We start from the raw sequence: 19,472 nt of genomic DNA on the forward strand, positions 1-19,472 counted from the left end.
CAGCTTACCGTAACTCTTCCACCTTGTTCCAGATAATTTTTTTCAGCTCCCCCACTCAGCGATAGTATCAAGTAGTCCAACATTGACACATCTTCACACCGTCTGTCCCGGAAACCGGCCAGTAGGTTAAAGCCTGAGCCTTGTTGAGGCTTCATCAGACTGTATACACACCGATCCGGGACAGAGAGGACCCTGCTGAAGAAGTCGATGACAGTGGGGCTAGTCACAGTGCAAACAAGAGGGGGTGGACCACACCTGATGGAGAAAGGGAAAAGTCATCGTCAGGTGATGTGAGTTTGAGGAATATTAATCCTTACTTCAAACTTAACGAGGCGATTGATCTGGTTTTTATCGTTACCACCATTCTGTCTGCATTCCCCATATCTTCTATCATAACACAGTCTTGTGGGGTTTGAGATGGGCTGCTTTTGAAACAAATTACAGCAGATGAGTCTTCGAATGACAGCTGCAAAAACAGAGAGACACCGCACATGAATTACAAAATTAGTTCAAATCAAAAATGCCAAATTCAATCCAATCTGAAAGGCCAGGAGGTTATTACAAGTATAGGATACAATCCAAATAAACTCTGCAACTCAAAATTATGTTTTTTTAATGATTATACAATTTTAAATACTGGCTAGTGTTACTCTTTGAGGCTTTTAAGAATTTGTTAATGTTCTTATGGTTCTGCCATTTCGTTATAATGTCCTAATAATTTCTTGGAAGGAACTATGTAATTTTATATTGATCTCAGGGACACATTGTTCTGAGACTGTTGTTTTAGTTAGCTGTAGTTGTGCATGTTTAATCTACACTTGGTTAATTCTATGCATAAACTGTTAAGCTTGGGGGTCACAATATAGCATTGTTTTAATTGACACAAGCCGTTCTCACAGCCTTAGGGAAGTCTTAATGCATCAAAGCCCTGATGGTGTGTCGCTGAAGTCTGTATTAGATATCTTAGCTAACAGTCAAACATTCTGTCTGTTAGATAATAACAGAAGAGAGAAAGACAAGCCTTTCCTCAAACATGGTTTCATTTTACTCACATCTACCACTGAGAATTGGCGTCCATAAAAACTGATGGGACATGTGCTGATGTCCACATGTCTAGAACCAGTAATAACATTTTGAGCTGTCAGAAGGTCAACCTGGCTAGCAGCGACTACAGGTTAGGTTTGAAGGAAAGAGAAATGAGAGACATTATACACTGATCTATCAAGACTAACTTTCCTTTCATTCCCAATTCACACCTCTGACTCTAAATGACATTTATCAATGCAATACATTCTGGGTGCAAAAGACTGAGAAAACTATTTAGTCATGCAACATATTTCCCCATAGTGTGAATGGCTGGCTTCAATCTGATGGTATAGTATAAGTAAGTATAAATCATGACCAAATCTCTCCAGTGTATGAAATAAAATATAAACAAACTTTCTCATTAAACACTACCCTTAGTTTGATTTATATTGATATCATGGATGAGCATATGTTTTAAAAATGTATCATGTTGGTAAAGTTTGTATTTATAGAAATTTGCACAATAAAGACAAATGTGCATGACTGCAGGTGCATGTCACTGTAATGTCTGAAAAGAGGATTTTACTTTTAAATTGATTTTGGGAACAAATGTGTCAAATACAGGCTAGTCATCAAATTCCCCTAAAATTAATATTGCTTACCTGCTAGGAGGAGGAACAGTGTACCCGGCTTCGCCATGATGGAGCACTGGCAATAAGATGTCTGAGAGCTGGGAGAGAGTTCACATAGTAAAGTAAGTAGCCTACGCCTAAATTCCACACACCATACAGACACATACAGCACAGTATAAGGGATCATGTTCTTGATTTGATTGATGAGATTTAATGCCTTTCTTGCATGCTGCATGGGGCTATTATAATTTATCGCCCCCCAAAACCGCCTGGAGGATTTTTATCAGAACTTCCTGAATATTTATCTACTCTGGTTTTAAATTATGACACAATTGTTCTTTGTGGCGATTTTAATATTCATGTTGATGACCCCACCAATGTTAATGCAACTGACTTTTTAAATATGGCCACTTCTTTTAACTTCAAACAACATGTCAAAGGGCAAACCCATAACGTGGTGTCAATCAGAGCCTCTATTACCCCCGCGGCCTCTTACTCAGAGGTTCCTCACCAGCAACAAGAGAGTTTTAACCAGTTTTATCCCATCGACTTGTCTGAGCTTTTAAAAACAGTATCACAAATGAGAGTGTCCTCCAGCCCACTTGATGTAATACCTACAAAGTTTTTACTTAAAGTAATAGATTCTGTTGGGCCCTATTTGATCTCTGTTTTCAACAGCTCCCTATCTACTGGTTGTGTCCCTGATTATTTTAAAACGGCTTGCGTGAACCCGCTTTTAAAGAAACCTGGTTTAGATCCCTCCCTCCCACATAATTTTAGACCAATTTCAAAACTGCCTTTTATTGCAAAGATTCTAGAAAGAATTGTGTCCAAACAGCTTCTCACTGTCCTGGAAAATAACAAAATATTTATATTATATCATATCATAAACATGGCATTTCTTTTCATATTTATGCTGATGACACACAAATATACTTGCCCGTCAGATCCACAGACCCTGGAATGCTGAGTTCACTTAACAACTGCCTTTGTGAAGTTAAAAAATGGATGTCAAATAATTTCCTCCAGCTGAACTCAGACAAAACAGAAATCCTGGTCATTGGGTCCCAGCAGATGGCAAATCGAATACTGCCATCTGCTGGTTCCCTAGCAAATCACATTAAGCCTGTTGCAAAGAACCTTGGTGTTTGGTTTGATAGTAATTTAAATTTCGAGCAGCACACCACAAAGCTTGTTAAATCATGTTTTTATCAACTTAGAAATATAGCAAAAATTCGATCTATGTTAACTTTTAAGGACACCGAGACCATTTTACACACCTTCATCTCATCACGCCTGGATTATTGCAACAGCCTTTTCACCTGTTTAACCCAAAAATCTGTTGATCGACTCCAGACTGTCCAGAACTCAGCTGCCAGGCTTTTAACCAGAACAAAGAAATATGACCACATTACTCCTATTTTAGCTTCATTACACTGGCTCCCAGTATGTTTTAGAATTGACTTTAAAATTCTATTGATTACTTTTAAAGCTCTTCATGGCCTCTCGCCTTGTTATATTTCTGAACTTTTAGTCCCATACGCACCAGCACGTACCTTGAGATCCTCGGGAAGAGGTCTGTTGTCTGTTCTTGAGTCTTGACTGAAAACTAAAGGGGACAGAGCGTTTGATGTCAGGGCCCCGAGGCTCTGGAACAGCCTGCCCGAGGAAATCAGGTCGGCTGAGTCAGTGAACTCTTTTAAGTCCCTTCTTAAAACATACTTTTATAGGAGAGCCTTTCCCGATCTTATGTGACTTTATTTTATGCCTTTTATTTTATTCTATTTTACTAATTTTATATTCATTCATTTATCTTGTATTGTTTTTGTATTATTGTCTCTTGGGTATTATTGTCTTTACACTTGTTAAAGCACTTTGTAACTTGTTTTTGAAAAGTGCTCTACAAATAAAGATTATTATCATTATTATTATTATTAAAAAAACTTTTTGTTCACACTTCTCTTCTGCATCTAATTGTGTTGGTTGAATTTACGAGGACCTTCATGTTCACATTCACATATATCAAGATTAAATCTTCAAATTAAGAGAATTGAAACAAAAGTAGGAAATCTAGTGTTTTGAAAGTAATCAAATTTTAAAATGTAAATGAATTAAAATGTATTAACCTTCACGAATCTTTAAAAAAACAATGATTTTAAAAATCTGAGGTCAATCTGAGGTAAGTGCATAAGCATCGTCTATATGAAGCCAGGCAGAGAGAGCAAGACCATACAGCTTGTCTTACTTCAGGAGGTTGGGTGGAGCAGCAGGGAAATGAAGCTCTGCAGATGGAGGTCGGCTCTCTGGATGTGTTCACCTCTTGAACAGATGAGTGTCTTTCATGTCTCTCTCTGTCTCTTTTTATGCAGGTTTTTTTGGTTCACGCCGTAAACACTGACCTAAATGCTACACATTCCCCCCAAAAAGACTGGCTTTTTGTGACCTTAAGCAGTCCAATGAGTAAGTGCACTTTTCTCAGTGAGTATTCGCAAAAGAATTCAGTAAGTGACTGTTAAGTAAGAGCAATTATAATCCTTTGAGAAGTCCGTGAGAAAACATTTTTCCTATGTGACCTTATTAAGTTAAACATTTTCTACTAAATCTCATAAGGATTTTTTCAAGGTGAATTTCTCAAATACCGACGCAAAAGGTTGGTCAGATGGTATCTCCTTACATTCATGAAGTCAAAAGTGATGAGAAACTAATGTTTCAAATTTTTTGGGTGGGCAATCTAATGTGAGTAGGACTGGGCAATATCACCAAAAATGTTTTCACGATAAAAAATTCGAATCATTATTTCTTTCAAGTTAAAGCCATATATATGTTTAGACTGTGAACAATATTTGAGAGAAATAGGCCATTTGCTGACTACGGGTGTTTTTGTCCAAAAGCTGGAGCGCTGCTCCCTGCTCCTCTCTCCCAAGTTTAGCAGCTCTTCGCCAGCCAGATTTTGGCCCTCTCCACACAACGCTCTGAAGCTGTCAGTGACATACGGACAATCTCAACGTTGATAGGCTATCGCGACTCAGCGTCATGCGAATTTCTCGCTTGAGTTGAAAATATTCAACTCACTCAAATTCCTTCACGTTGCCTTCGTGTTGCTTTGCACCGCCCGACAGGAAATCGGCTCCTTTGCATTGACTTTGTATGTATACTCATCGCCCCAAACGATCGCTTTTGCTCTGAAAGCACCATAAGTGGGACAAAAACCTTATGCACCCAATCAAAGAAAATGGTATAAAATGAGGTAAGTCTCTATAGACTAATCATTGTACAGATGTGTGTGTAAATGTTTGGTCATTTTTTTAGAAAACCTCAGAATTCAATTATTTTACAACATGTTCATGTTGACTAAGTGATTCTGAGGAAGACACCAAAGGCATTTCATAGTGATTTTGACCTGGCTAACGCAGAGCAGTTGCTAATGTTATGGTGCAAAGTTGTATCGCTTTCCACATTACTTCACCAACTAACGCGACCCATATTACTATCCTCTGTACCACCGGTAAGTGTTGATTTAACAAGAAATTATGTAATGGTACAAAGCAAATGTGGAGCGACAGGGCAGCAGCTAACGCTACATAAACTTGGACCTGCCACTGTTTGCTTTGTAATGTTCAATTAAGATTTATTGTTGTTTTACCGATACTCAGGTAAACAGCTTCTTCACCATCTCAGTCGCTGAAACTAACATGACCCACATATTCAGGGTGCGATTTGCGATGGAGGGCTCTCTCTCTGTCTGTAATCACCACTCTTTCATCTTGCTCAATGTCCCACCCACGGCACCATGTGATTGTTACAAGTCATGAGAAATAGTCTATTAACAGTCACGAGACGTGTCGAAGGGAAGGCAGCCGATATAACTGAAGCTGCATTAAACATCACAATCTGATGATCTGTTTCTATGATGACAAACAGCTCAGTGTCCTTGTGGTCCCCCTCTGGTTTTTACACAAATCGCACCTTGCACATAATATACAATAGGCTACTGCAACAAAAAGCTGACATCAACACAGAGGAAGACCCATCCACTAACATTAGAGTAACGTTACTTACTGCAGTCTAACTGTTTTAAAGTGTAACAACAATCTCATTTGTAATATTCAGTCCAGCTCAGTAACCATTTTCATATCATCAAACACATTTAGCTGGGGTGACATTGCTGTACCTCCGGAGAAACTACACAGATAGTAAAGTTAGTTACTGAAAACCAGACAAGCGAGCAAACGAAAATGTATCACTTCAGCTAAATGCAGTTAATGTAACATTATCATGTGACGAGCATGGATTAGTTCAACCTCAAGTTGATAAGTAACAGAGCCTGAACATGTCTGGAGAAAAACCACTGCTGGCATGCCAGTGTTTCCGCATTTATTGTGGGATCTCTGTATGAAAGCGGTTGTGTTTCAAGTTATGCTCGCTCATGAGTTCAAGCAAGCATGTGTACGAGCACACGCCTGGTTGAAGTCTTAAAACCGCACCACTAGTGGCCGCTGAAAACTTGGCCCTTTAAGTTACTCACTAGGTTACTCACTTCTCAAGTGTTTTTTTGTAGTGAATACTTTTGTACTCTTTCCCAAGTAGTTATTTTGATGACCACCTTTACTTCTACTTGAGTACTTGTTTTTGCATAGTTACAGTATTTTTACTTGAGTACAGTTTTAGGCTACTCTACCACCTCTGGTGGGCGGTTAGTCAAAAAGTCCTTGATCCACAGACACAGTTGGAAGTGTTGGGCAAGCTACTTGGAAAATGTAGTGAGCTAAGCTACTAGCTACTCTACATTAAATGAAGCTTCACTAAATAGAAGCTACTGTTGAGAATTATTTTAGAACATTACAGCCTAAATTGTTATCATTAATTGCTAGAGCGAAGGTGGTCTGCATTGGCATCATTTAAAGTATTATTTTATAGTGTAAAGTTAAGATCACAACACTGAAACTCTATAGCTCTGAGAGTGTGTGGTCCTCTATGTGTTTTAATCATTTTACTAGTATTAATCATTAATCATTCTTAATCATTTTCTTTTTACATAGATGTGCTTTGGTTTTTACTTATAAGTAGTGAACTGTAGTCATGAACACAGAAACAAGCTCACTGTGGTTAGATGCTTGAGTGGGAGGAATGACTGCAGGAAGTGGCTGCAGATGATTTGCCTTGTCCAACTGTCATCTACTGTAGATTATGTCCATAGGAGAGGCTGCAGGTGCGCAAGATCTGCTGACACTGTGAAAGTGCATGCATGCTTCGTTCTGCTGTTATCTACTGTTGTGATTACATGAGGAACTGCTGATGTGTTAATCTGCTAATATTAAGACTACATGCTTAATTACTGATTAAGGGGGTTTGATTGTCAACTTCCAACCTTTGGTTATTATAGCCAATATGAGCTTTGAGTGAATTTGCTTATGACCTGTGTGAGCTTTGAGTGAACTTGTTGAAGGAATTCATGCTTTGCAAAAACACGACAGAGGATGACCAAAAAACTGACAGATGCTTGGCAAAAACACGACAGACAGATGATAAGCAGAAAGCAGAAAACAGTCAGCATAACAGTGCTCCGATTACCACTGGCACCACTGTTGCTCTTACTTTCCACATCTTTATACACACACACACACACACACACACACACACACACACACACACACAGTAAATCAGACACACAGAAACTCTCCTACTTAGTGCGACAGCATTGCAGCTAAATGTATTTCCTCATGCAACAAATGGAGAACCATTGCTGTTTGTATAAAGTTACATAAAGGCAGGGTAGGCAAGCTTCTAAAACACTTTTTGTCATATTTGTTGAAACTGTCTATATACATCAGTGCATATTAAAAAGTTAGGTGCACTGAAAAAGAGAGCATAAAAACAGGCTGTAAACACAGCCACGCGTTCCATTCGGACCGAATGCAGCCGGTCAGCTCTCAGACCGGACGAGCTTTACAAATGTGGTGATGTCGCTGTGTGTTTGTAGATATGAGAAAGACATTTCAACGTTAGTATAACGTTACATAAACAATGATGGTTAAAGGTCCCCAAGTATCTGTGTTTCTGGTATATAAACTACCTATAATATAGTTTGACATTGTTCATAGCTAAACCTACTGTGTGAAAACTTTTTACTGCAATTGGTGCGGTTATGCCATTACTTATTTTACCAGAAGTAACAAAATCCTATATGTTTTATTTCTACTGTGCCCTCAGGTCACCTGCAGATTTGGAGTCTTTCATAGCCCTGCTGTACTTATCCAGTATAGGCTGATCGGACCATGCTGGTTGGCCTTAATTACAACCACCATGTCCACAGTCCAGCCGGGAGAAAAGCTGATGACACAGTTCAGTGTGTTGCATTATGAGTACTCCTATGCATTTTACTCAATACATTTATAAGTGATGTATCAAAAAATATTAAACAGTATGAGGAATACAGATAGATGGTGCTGATTTATTGTTTTGATTGCATTTTATGTGGGAATGCTAACTACTCTATAAGAGAACAATGTCAGGTGTTAGAAACTTTTTACTAAGCTGATCCTCCTTTCTGTATTATCAGGTACAGCAAGGTGTACAACAAAAAGTCCAAGAAGTGGAGCTTGTACTCATTGAAGGTGGAGAAGGAATACAGTTACATCGCAGACCTCCAGAGTGCCACCCTCCTCCTCCTCCGGTTGTCTACTACTGAGGAGATGCCTAGAAGCAGAACCAGGAGACCTGATGATCCCTGTCAACATGGGGTTCAGTCAGGTGTCCCTGCCCCAACTGTGTTGCTAGATACAGCAAAATATATAATAAAGATTATTATTATTATAATATAAAACAAAAAGTAATATGGTTGGTTTTGAAATGTGGTAATCATGTCAGAGAGGTGATTGTGATATATTTAATCATCTCCACAGCAGCAATATGATGCTACATGCAAATTCTGAACTGTCTTCATAATCAGTCAACACACCTCTGGACACACCTTGTCGATTCCTGTATATACTTATTTTTAATGATGTTTAAAATGATCTATTTGTGATATGGGTTGTAGTTTTAGTAGTATTTAATATCAATAAACAAGTGTTATCCCACATTTGGATGTCATTATTGGAGACATAAGACATAAATGTAGTTGCTTGATTGTTTATGCTGCAAGTGTAAAGAAAAGGCATTTATCATTTTCAATGCTTAATTTAAAAAAAAATGAACATATTATCTAGAACAGGGAAAAATAACTTTGTGTTTTCTCTACCCTCCTGGGAATAAAACAAAAACAATGTACAGGTATTCATCAACACAGTGGATATAATTATTTGTGTAGCACTGTGTCAGTTAGTGACATTACATCTTACACCCTGCTAGTATTAAACCTCTGTATTATCCTAATGGATCAGGAGAACAGTTGCATATCTTCCAGAAACAGCAACTCAGTATCACGACTCTGTGTCTAAGTGCTCCACACTGCCACACTACAAACTGTCTGTATGCTGCCTGACTGAACTGTTTGTTACTCTGTCCTGGGTCTGGAAGATCAACCATGTGTGGTACATGGAAACACTGTAGTCTGGATGTTGTCCACAGTCCTCAGATTCTGGTCTGTAAAGGAATATATAGTTGTTAGAACCCAAATGGGAAAGGTCTGTGTAATTGCAAGGAACGTTCATCAACATCATCAGATATTTTTATTGAACAGGGGTTTGTTGTTCTCTAACAGGACTTCTGTGTCTACATTACACACCAGGTAATTGTACATAACACAGATGAGCCGATGGCTGAAGCAGAGCTGTAGTTAGTTGTTGTAAGCAATAAATAATAAAAAGTAATAACAATAGTGATGGATTACATAGCACTTTATTTTTGACACCCAAAGGGCTTAGGGGGAAACACCAGAGAAACTTTGAGACAAGTACACTGGGAGACAATAGACTAATATTAAAATATATATACCTGTTCATATGCCGTTGTTGGAGTGTGAAGCTCAACGCAGGTATGTGCTGCTCGGCTTGCACCTCGTCCTCCCCGTCCTGCCTCTTCTTCCTTGGACCCTGGCAGCCCTCCTTCCTCTGCTTTGCCTCAACCCCGGGCCTGTCCCGGTCTGTGCTTGGCTCGGGAATGCAGTCCTCATCAGAGATAATAATGCTGTCACCATGGAAGCTCTAACATGCAAAACAACGTACATTTTATGAGTCTAACACGAAAGATTCACGTTCATGTAGTCTAACTGATGGAAACGGGAAAATGTGTATCAGCCTGTTTTTAGCTTTGCCCAATGTTACCGCAGCTGTTAGCACAGCTACCTGTTGCAAACAGTTAGCTAGCCAACTCGTTACTGAATCAAAATCAGTCTTTTTAAACCTATCCAATATTAACATGCTAGCTAGATAGTGAGTACTAACAATGGGGTTAGTTGTTTAGTTTATTTTCATAACGATAAAGTAAAATGTTTTCTTACCCCTGATGTGAGCCGCTGCATCGCGCTGCTCTCCACTGCTCTCCGCTCGTCACACTGTGCTCGTCCTTCAGCAGAGTCGGCAACGTGCGTTCATGTGTTTTGGGGGTGTGGCTTTGGAAGGAGCCCAGAAGGGAGGGCGTGGGAGTTTCTCTGTTGGATACTTTAAAAAATCCAGCAGTTTCTTGCTAGTTTCTCAAACTTACCTATCCTGCCCTTAATTATCACATTATTAATTAGTTATATATTTTTTATTGTTTATGTGAATTTGTGCTCTGGCACCATTGCAACCTAAACAACCAAACATTCATGGCAATGGGCGAGAGAGAGAGAGAGATTCCGAATTCCGTTGTTGTTGAGAAGTCATGTTTAAGACTTGCTGCTAAACAAAACGCTTGTTTTAGGTCCAAAAATTGGATAAACACAGACTTTTTATGAGGAAAATGCAAAAGAAGTGACCAGAATACACCAGAGGAGAGAAAAAGAGGAAAAAGAAGGAGAAAGAAAGAGAAAGAAAGAGAAAGAAGGAAAAGAGATACAATAATTGATCAAGAATTAAACATTAAGAAAAGAAAGGTATATGCCTGTTTTGTTGACTTCCAAAAAGCCTTTGATTCCATCTGGCACGAGGGCCTTTTCTATAGGCTACTTGAAAGTGGCATTGGAGGGAAAACATATGATTTGATTAAGAACATGTATAGAAAAAGTGAATGTGCCATAAAGATTGGAAACAAACAAACAGCGTTCTTCTCCCGGGGCTAGGGAGTGAGGCAGGGATGCAATCTCAGTCCAGTTCTCTTCAATCTATATATCAATGAATTAGCAAGCCAATTAGAGAGTTCCACGGCACCTGACCTCCTCCTGAACGACACAGAGATCAAAGGTCTGCTGTATGCAGATGACTTAGTGTTGCTCTCACCTACTAAAGGTTTGCAGCAGCACCTTAATCTCCTGCAGAGATTCTGTCAGACCTGGGCCCTGACAGTAAACACAGCAAAGACTAAGATAATGATCTTTCAGAAACAATACAGAAATCAGGTTACACACAATTTCTATTTAGACACCGCTAAATTACAACACACAAAAAACTACACTTTTGTGTGTTCTTTACATACACAGGGAACTTCAACATGGCCGTGAAAGCAAGGAGAGCTTTCTATGCAATAAAAAGAAACATTAAAATCTATATTCCAATTGAAATCTGGCTTAAAATTTTCCAATTTGTACTAGAACCAATAATTCTTTATGGTAGCGAAACCTGGGGACCAAAACTTAATAATGAATTTGACAAATGGGACAAAACAATCATAGAATCTTTCCATACTGAGTTCTGTAAGAGCATCCTGCAGGTGCAGAGAAAGACACCAAATAACCTGTGCAGAGCAGAGCTCGGCCAATACCCCCTCCTACTAAAAATACAGAAAAGATCACTTAAATTTTACAATCACTTAAAATCAGTTAACCCCCAGACATATCATCACAAAGACCTAACATACCAGGAGCTGAAACCAGAGAAGAGTCCCCTCAACCATCTGGTCCTGAGGCTCTCTGCAGTAACAAGTCCCCAACAGCCTCAAGACAGCAATACCAACTCAAGCAGACCAAACCAAATTATCAGCAAGCAGAAAGAAAAATATATTGAATACTGGAAAGAAACGACCAAAACACAAAGTAAATTACAATGTTATCTGACCCTAAAAAGAGAATTCACACTGGCAAATTACCTGAGTACAATAAAATGTCCCAAACTAAGAAAAATGTTGACAACATACAGACTGAGTGAACACGGCCTGGCCATAGAAAAGGGTCCCCACAGACAGAGCTGGCTACCACAAGAGGAGAGACTCTGCTCCCAGTGTGACAGGGGACAGGTAGAGACAGAGCTGCACTTTCTAACCTCATGCCCCAAATATAAAACATCATGCCATGAAGTGAGGACAACCAGTGGAACCTCAGACTGACAAATAATTGTACAGATTTTCAAATTATTATTATTTTGATTGTTTGATATTTTAGTAATTGTTTTGTTTTTACAATTTTATTATTATTTTTTAATCTATTAATTATTTAAAAAAATATTTTATTTTTATTTTTTATATATTTTTATTTTTTAACACACACACGCTTACTGTTTTATTTTATTTTATTTTTTTAACACACACACACACACACGCTTACGGTTTTATTTATTTATTTTAATATGTTTTTATTTTTTAACACACACACACACACACACACACACTTACTGTTTTATGTTATTTTATTTTATTTTTTTAACACACACACACACACGCTTACTGTTTTATTTATTTGTTTTATTTTAAATATATTTTTATTTTTTAACATACACACACACTGTTTTATTTATTTTTTATATAGTTTTATTTTTTAACATACACACACACAAACACACACACACACTTACTGTTTTATTTATTTATTTTATTTTCAATATATATATTTTTAACACACACACATGCTTACTGTTTTATTTATATATTTTATTTTAAAAAAAATTTATACACACACAGGCTTAGTGTTTTATTTATTTATTTAATTTTTTTATATTTCTTAATTATTTTTTTAACACAAACACACATACACTTTGATTACTTTACGCTTTAATTACTTGTTTAATGAAATGTATGGGGCTGATTGTTCTTATGTAGTATGTATGATGCTTTGGCAATATTGTTGTTACACATTCATGCCAATAAAGCTAATTTGAATTGAATTGAATTGAGAGAGAGAGAGAGAGAGAGATCTCTCATCTCATGGAAACAAGTTTCTGCCACATACATATAAAAGTTTCCTCCTCACTAGAGAAAGAGGTGTCCAGGCTGGACCCTGATCCTTCTCACAAGAGGTGTAGCGTATTCTGATAGAGTAATAATGATTTTTTTTTTATGTTACTGGCGATCAGCCACTTTCTCAAAAGCATTCCCAACAGCAAGGTTGCACAGATTTATGGCCGTGGAAACAAACCACACTTGTGGGTCATACGCATGCGCAGAACCGCTATGTAGCACATCTCGATAGGTAGCATAAATCGACAGAACACCGGCTACACGTACAGGTCCGTGTGTGGCAGTGGCGTCATTTAGTGATCCTTCAGAAATGCTTGGGAAAATGTATTGTGTGTGGAAGCCACCGTGCTACTCCGTCAATAAAAGAGCTTCGTTAGTGAAAAGATATTTTATTCAGAAAATAGCGACACTACCACCAAACTACTGAAAAATGTAGTGATACTAGTAACGAAGCTTCTGCCCAACACTGACAGTTGGTTACTCAGACCCAGGTCGTGTAGCTTTGTCACCAGGCCTGCTAGGGACAACTGTGTTGAATACAGAGCTGTAATCTACAAACAGCAATCTGACATGTGTCCCTGACAACTCCAGGACTGCATTTATGGCATCCTCAGTGCATCTACATTCTGGTGTTGGTCAATTGTCGGAGAGAGGGAGGACTTGATGTGTGCCAAAACCAGTTGTTCGTAGCATTTTGAAATAATGGGTGTCAAAGCAACTGGTCTATAGTCATTCAGAGAGATGATGTTAGTCTGCTTGGGTACCCGGTTGATTTTGTTGCTGTTTTAAGGTAGTCCGGAAGATGTCTGTGATTATCTCTGCCAACTGGTGGGCACACCAGAGAAAGAACCCTGCCAGTCATCCATCTGGGCCTGCTGCCTTGCTAACATTGCTTACATTTATTCATTTAACTGACGCTTTTACCCAAAGCGACTTACAATTGCTATTTATCTCAGAGGTCGCACACCTCTGGAGCATCTAGGGGTTAAGTGTCTTGCTCAGGGTGGACATCAGGTGGATGTGTCACAGTGGGGGATTGAACCCAGGTCTGGTCCCTTCTTGAAGTCTGCAAAAATACAGAAAAACAGTAATGTTGATGTGGACTCCTTTAAGTCCTGGGCCTGAAACAGACTCCACTGAAACTTGAAAACAGTCTTGTTATTGTTGTGATGCTCCTGCTGGCCAGATTTTAACGATTCAAATTAAGTCTGTACTCATACAAAAATCAGCCCATACTGTCTCTTAATTGTCTTACTTTTTCTACATCATTATGGCTGTGTCTTCTGTGTCTTGGCAGTTTGCACCTTCCCAAACCTAAAGTAAATCTGGCCCATTGTGTGTATTTTCTAACTAACTAATTCAATAAATAACTAATTCTGACATCAAAATGTTAAAATCAGACTATTTGACCAAAGTAATACTACATAATATTCCTGATGGAGTAGAGTGGGCTTCAAAACACCATTTAGAAGTTCATTTTATCAGTGTTTCATTTTAGTTGAATAAATAAAAGCTGCCACTGTGCGCTTAATATTCACTGTATATGTTTCCTTTGATTGGCACAAACCCACAGTGAAATATGTCAGATTTAACAGTCTGGGAACTGTTTTAATGCCAGTAGGATGAAGGTGTGTGCTTGTGTGTGTTTTTTGCTGTGACCCTTTGACCTCTTTACTGAGTCATCAGCTGTAAATCTCATGCAAACATGTCATGATTTGTGTCAATAAACTGAATTTATTAAATTACTAAATTAATAGAGGGCCCATCATTTGCTTCCCAAAACCCCAGATTATAACTTAAGAGGAAGTCACACATGTGCTACTTAAACAAGTAAACCGAACAGGGATAGATACATAAAAAGGTGGAAAACAAGTTCTAAGACATTTTAAGAAGTGATTGTATTACTAGTAGGAGGGGTAACTCCCTCATCCTTCTTTTGATGGAACACTCTTTGGAATACACTGCTGCCTTCAACACCTGTGGCCTGTACTACAAAGCCACAATTAACTGGCTTATCCAGGTAACTTCAGGAGTAACTTTGTGACGTCGGGTGTAACTTCCTAACCTGTACTACGAAAGTTGGAAAGGTGTTAACCGAGGTCTTTTGCCATGGCAATTTATGCTGCATCTCTAAACTGGTTAACTCGAGGTTACCCTGCACGAGTGCCCGTGGACTATACACCACATCTGTACTCAGTGTTAATGATGAGAAGTAGGATATTAATACACACCACTTCATAAAATGTTTAGATTTCATCCTGATTTGTTCCACACGGTTGCAATGAAGTTCTGCACAAAACAACAAAAAAACTCCTAGATGAAAGTGTGAAATTTACAAGAAGAAAAATCGGAAATTCCCTGAAATTAATGTCATAAAAAATATATACACGGCAGACATGTGTGTGTGTGCGTGTAATGTTGCAGCCTTGCAAAGTGAATTTTCTCTCATAAATGTGTGACTATAATGTCAGAGAATATTCAGGTTTTTTACTTGTAGATTAATCATGGAAATTAAATTCTGTCTCAGATTAATACTCTGCTGACTCCTTTATTTCTATTACAATGGACCTTATGTGCAGCTGTACCTTTACATCTTTATCATATTACACATAAAAGAAGAAGCCATAAAACACATAATAGAGATTTAAACTACAATTAGAACACTGTGAAGATAATTAGGCTACAAATTTACTCAATGCGATGCCAACAAGCTGCCCTGGCTTATAATAAATACGGAGCATGCACCGTTGCAAAAAAAAACTCTGCCTGCACAGCCGAACACGCCCCTTTTATGTGAACATGCACCAACTCCAATTAAGTTAACACGGGGTTAACACAGACTCAACTAACATCTTATAAACCTTCATAGTACCGTTTAACACCAGTGTAGGCAGTCAGAGTTTGTCAACCCTGAGTTTGCCTGATAACCCCCTGAGTAGGTTGAACTCCCTTCTTAGTACAGGCCACAGGAGTTCAGTCTTAGTTGAAGGCGGCAAGCCTTGGTCCATGTGGATATGTCCGAGAGACAGTCCGTGCCGTGACGGTGGGGTCATCTGGCGGGAAGGATAGGTAGAGTTAAGCCCTGGATATACTTGTTTTTAAATACGAGTTCGCATACGCAAGATATCTGCCACGCGTATCCTGCGCTCCTTTGGAGCATAGGTTTTGCACGTCCCCAGGAATTAACGCTACGCGTCCTCGAGATGCAATTCTGACCGGCAGGTCAGCAGCAATCTACTGTTCAACACACAAGCCCAGTTGGTGGTGGTATGCAAGTGGTTTGCCAGCTCCTATTAAACACAGAAGAAGAAGAAGGTCAGCAGCAGACTTAAAAAAAGGAGATTGTCGCTATGTTCGGTTTATTTTAGTGCTGGGCAACGATAAAAATTTTTAATTGCGATTAATCGCATGATTTTCTTGCGATAATTGCATTGTTACACTTAAAATTGAATAATGAATTCTAAAGTAGTGTATCGCGCAATTTAATTTAAATGTACTGCTATATACACAAAAGTGTAATAACATGTGGTTTGCAAACACAAATAAGGTGCTTTTTACGAGGAGTATTCCCTTTACACAGTAGCAATAAAATATTTCTTGTAAATTTCAACTTAAACATTAATGTAATCAAATCAAATATTAAACCAAAGCTATTTACCACTGCTAGGGCATTACCTTTTATCTAGCTTGTTAAAACAAGTTACCATCAGAGTCCAATTTTCTTGGGGTTTTTTTCTTAACAGGTATCAGCATCAGGTATCTTTTATCAGGGAGCAGTAGAACAGTCTGTTCAGTACAGTGTCTACAAAACTACATTGAAACATCGGGATGGACGATGGCCTGGGGTGGGCGTAGGTGACGGCCCGACGTGCACCTCCTCAAAAATGTAACTACACGTTGAGTCGACACGGACCGTAAGCACTGTGTATTGTTCTGGGTAGCCTCGCAATGCCTCCAAGCCGACTGGAAGTATCCCGCGCTTTGAGGTAACTTTTACAAGCAGCCAAAACAGCGGCTGTAACACAGTGAATCAATATATTTGACCTTCGCAACCCGAGCGAAATGACTCGTTTCGCTATCAGAATGTGATCCATTCAGTCGGTAACATTTGAAAAGGCTACACCAGCCGCACGTTCACAGTTTTACCCCCATTTACGTTAGCGGAGCGCTAAACCGGAAGTTAGCCTGCTCGGCCGGCAAAAGTCAACACAGTGGACGCTGTAGCGCTACTGCTGACTAGTGTTTGGGGGTGTAATTGCAGAATGACGGACACACCTAAGCACAAGTATAAATGCATGGCTACTTGCGTAGCCTACGGCGTAGGTACTCACTTAGACCCTATGCAGGAGTATAAATGGGCCTTTAACGTGCCCAGCCCTAGTTTATTTACGTTGTGCAAATTCGGAGGTTGTCAAGGAAGTTAATCCGGTGTCAGCGAGGGATGATCCGGCCCTGGTCTGCCCTCTAGTGGATTCACGTTTAATCCTTCAGTTACAGGCAAAGTACGCAGCCAAGTATGTGAATAATGCCACTTGCATCGCAGATGCCGGTCTACGCTGTCATTATATAGTATTTCAACATGCTCCCCATCTCCTTACTGTACACATGGAGTGAGTAGTGGTACAGTATAAAATGGTTCTGTAGTGGGAGCATTATTTGAAAGGGGATAGGCCTATTAGTCTATCAGAATACCCTACCCCTGAAATGATGTTATATTTTAATCAAAAAACAGAAGATGTCATAAAATACTGTCAGAGTTATACCTACATGGGATTGAAAAAGGGAACACATAAGGTAGCATTTTTCGATAGGGCAGAGCAACTAGATAGTCTCTGCATCAGGGACGTGCACAGGAATTTTGAAGGGCAGTTGCTCTGACCTGAAAAAAGGCACTAAACACAGTATCCAAAATGTATTAACAATATAAATGTCACCAAAATACATATGAGAAAAAGAGTTCCTTATATTATTGTTTATTGTTTTTTTAATCATTATTATTTATTTATTTTTTTCCCTTTTTTTTATTTGAAAATAAATAATCTAGATTGAATTGACAGATGGGGAAAACTCGCTTTTAATAAAATATTAAATAAAAAAACGCTTAGATTTCGGAAAAAAATACAATCCTTTTTTAACCTTTTGGCTTCCCGTACATTCAGTTGCGCTTCTAGCTCGTATTCACTTCTGTTGGTACGTATCACGTATGGTAACTGGGCAAAACTACGCATGATTTGTTGTAGTATGATTGCATAAAGGAAGGAAACAGGAATTCCGGTAGGGAACAGAATCGACTGACGTGCAGGCAGCGCTGCAGCAGTGCAGCCACTTAAACAGAGTTTGCCCTTCCCCTACTGACTTTCACTTTCGGTGCCCGAATGGAAGTGAATGAGGCTTTGCGATCGCGATTATTTTTTTATTTTAATTTTTTTTCTCGGAAGGGCGAGTCGGAAGGGCAACTTGAGTCAGGAAAGGCAAACGGGCAGTTGCCCGGGCAACCAGAGCAACCCCCCTGTGCACGTCCCTGCTCTGCATGTTGTTTACACGCCCATAAATCTGTGCAACCTTGCTGTTGGGAATGCCGTCAAGAAAGTGGCTGATCGTCAGTAACATAAAAAAAAAATTATTAGTCTATCAGAATACGCTACCCCTGATATCTTAAATAAAGATGGCATAATATAGTATTTCAAAGTGCTCCCCATCTCCGTACAGTACACATGGAGTGAGTAGTGGTGCAATATAAAATGATTCTGAAGTGGGAGCATTATTTGATAGGGGATATTAGTCAGAATCAGAATATGCTACCCCTGAAATGATGTTATAATATAATCAAAAATGTGTAATATGTCATAATACTGTGAGAGTTATAACTTTATGGGATTGGAAAAGGGAACACATAAGGTTGCATTTTTCGATAGGGCAGAGTGACTCGATAGGATTTAGTAGAGATTTAAAAGTGGAAAATAATTTTCTTGAGTCAGTGGCACTGCTAATTCTGTCATTATAGAACACAGTTTTGGCAGCACTGCTTGCTGGTTGAGAAGGAGGATAGAAGCATTTGGTTTTGCCATTTTCTTTCAGCCGCTGAGATCAGTGCACAGCCTACAGATGGTATCTGTTTGGGTGAGCAGGCTTGATGGATAGAGGACACAGGCCATATAGGCATGAGCTCCGTGTAGAGCACAGAGATTGTGTGGCATCATTGACCTCGACTGAGGAAAATGTGTTGAGGGGAGATAGAGTGGACGCTATCACTGAGGCAAAGTGACAGGTTGCGGCAGTGTGACACATGGTGCTCGAATAGCAGGCTGTTAACTATGTTAAAACTCTCACCTACATGCCAGCAGACGTTTATCGTAAATCAGACAACCCTTTGTTTAGGAATAAAAACCCTGTGACCAGTGCTAATTTCTCACAAGTTAATTACAGTGAAATCCTACAAAATAGCAACTTATAAATGTATTTCTCACAAGGACTAAGTATTTTGTCATGTGGCAGTTTTGTCAATAAAACACAAAAGACTGAACTCAATAAATCTAACACTGTCTGGTCTTCACTTGAGAGGTCAGGTTA

At 39.0% G+C, this 19,472-nt stretch overlaps 1 long non-coding RNA gene across 1 annotated transcript; it reads left to right on the plus strand.

Moving 5' to 3' along the window:
* The first annotated feature begins 1,554 nt into the window (after positions 1–1,554).
* On the plus strand, positions 1,555–8,256 carry LOC119899620. The gene is made up of 4 exons (XR_005443879.1): positions 1,555–1,780; positions 4,028–4,118; positions 7,869–8,004; positions 8,218–8,256. It is a non-coding gene; the product is annotated as an uncharacterized LOC119899620 (long non-coding RNA).
* Positions 8,257–19,472: the final 11,216 nt, after the last annotated feature.

This window comes from Micropterus salmoides, unplaced genomic scaffold (assembly GCF_014851395.1).
Source record: "Micropterus salmoides isolate LMB-PRFRI ecotype aquatic unplaced genomic scaffold, ASM1485139v1 Ms_hic_scaffold_1, whole genome shotgun sequence".
Classification (NCBI taxonomy): Eukaryota; Metazoa; Chordata; class Actinopteri; order Centrarchiformes; family Centrarchidae; genus Micropterus; species Micropterus salmoides.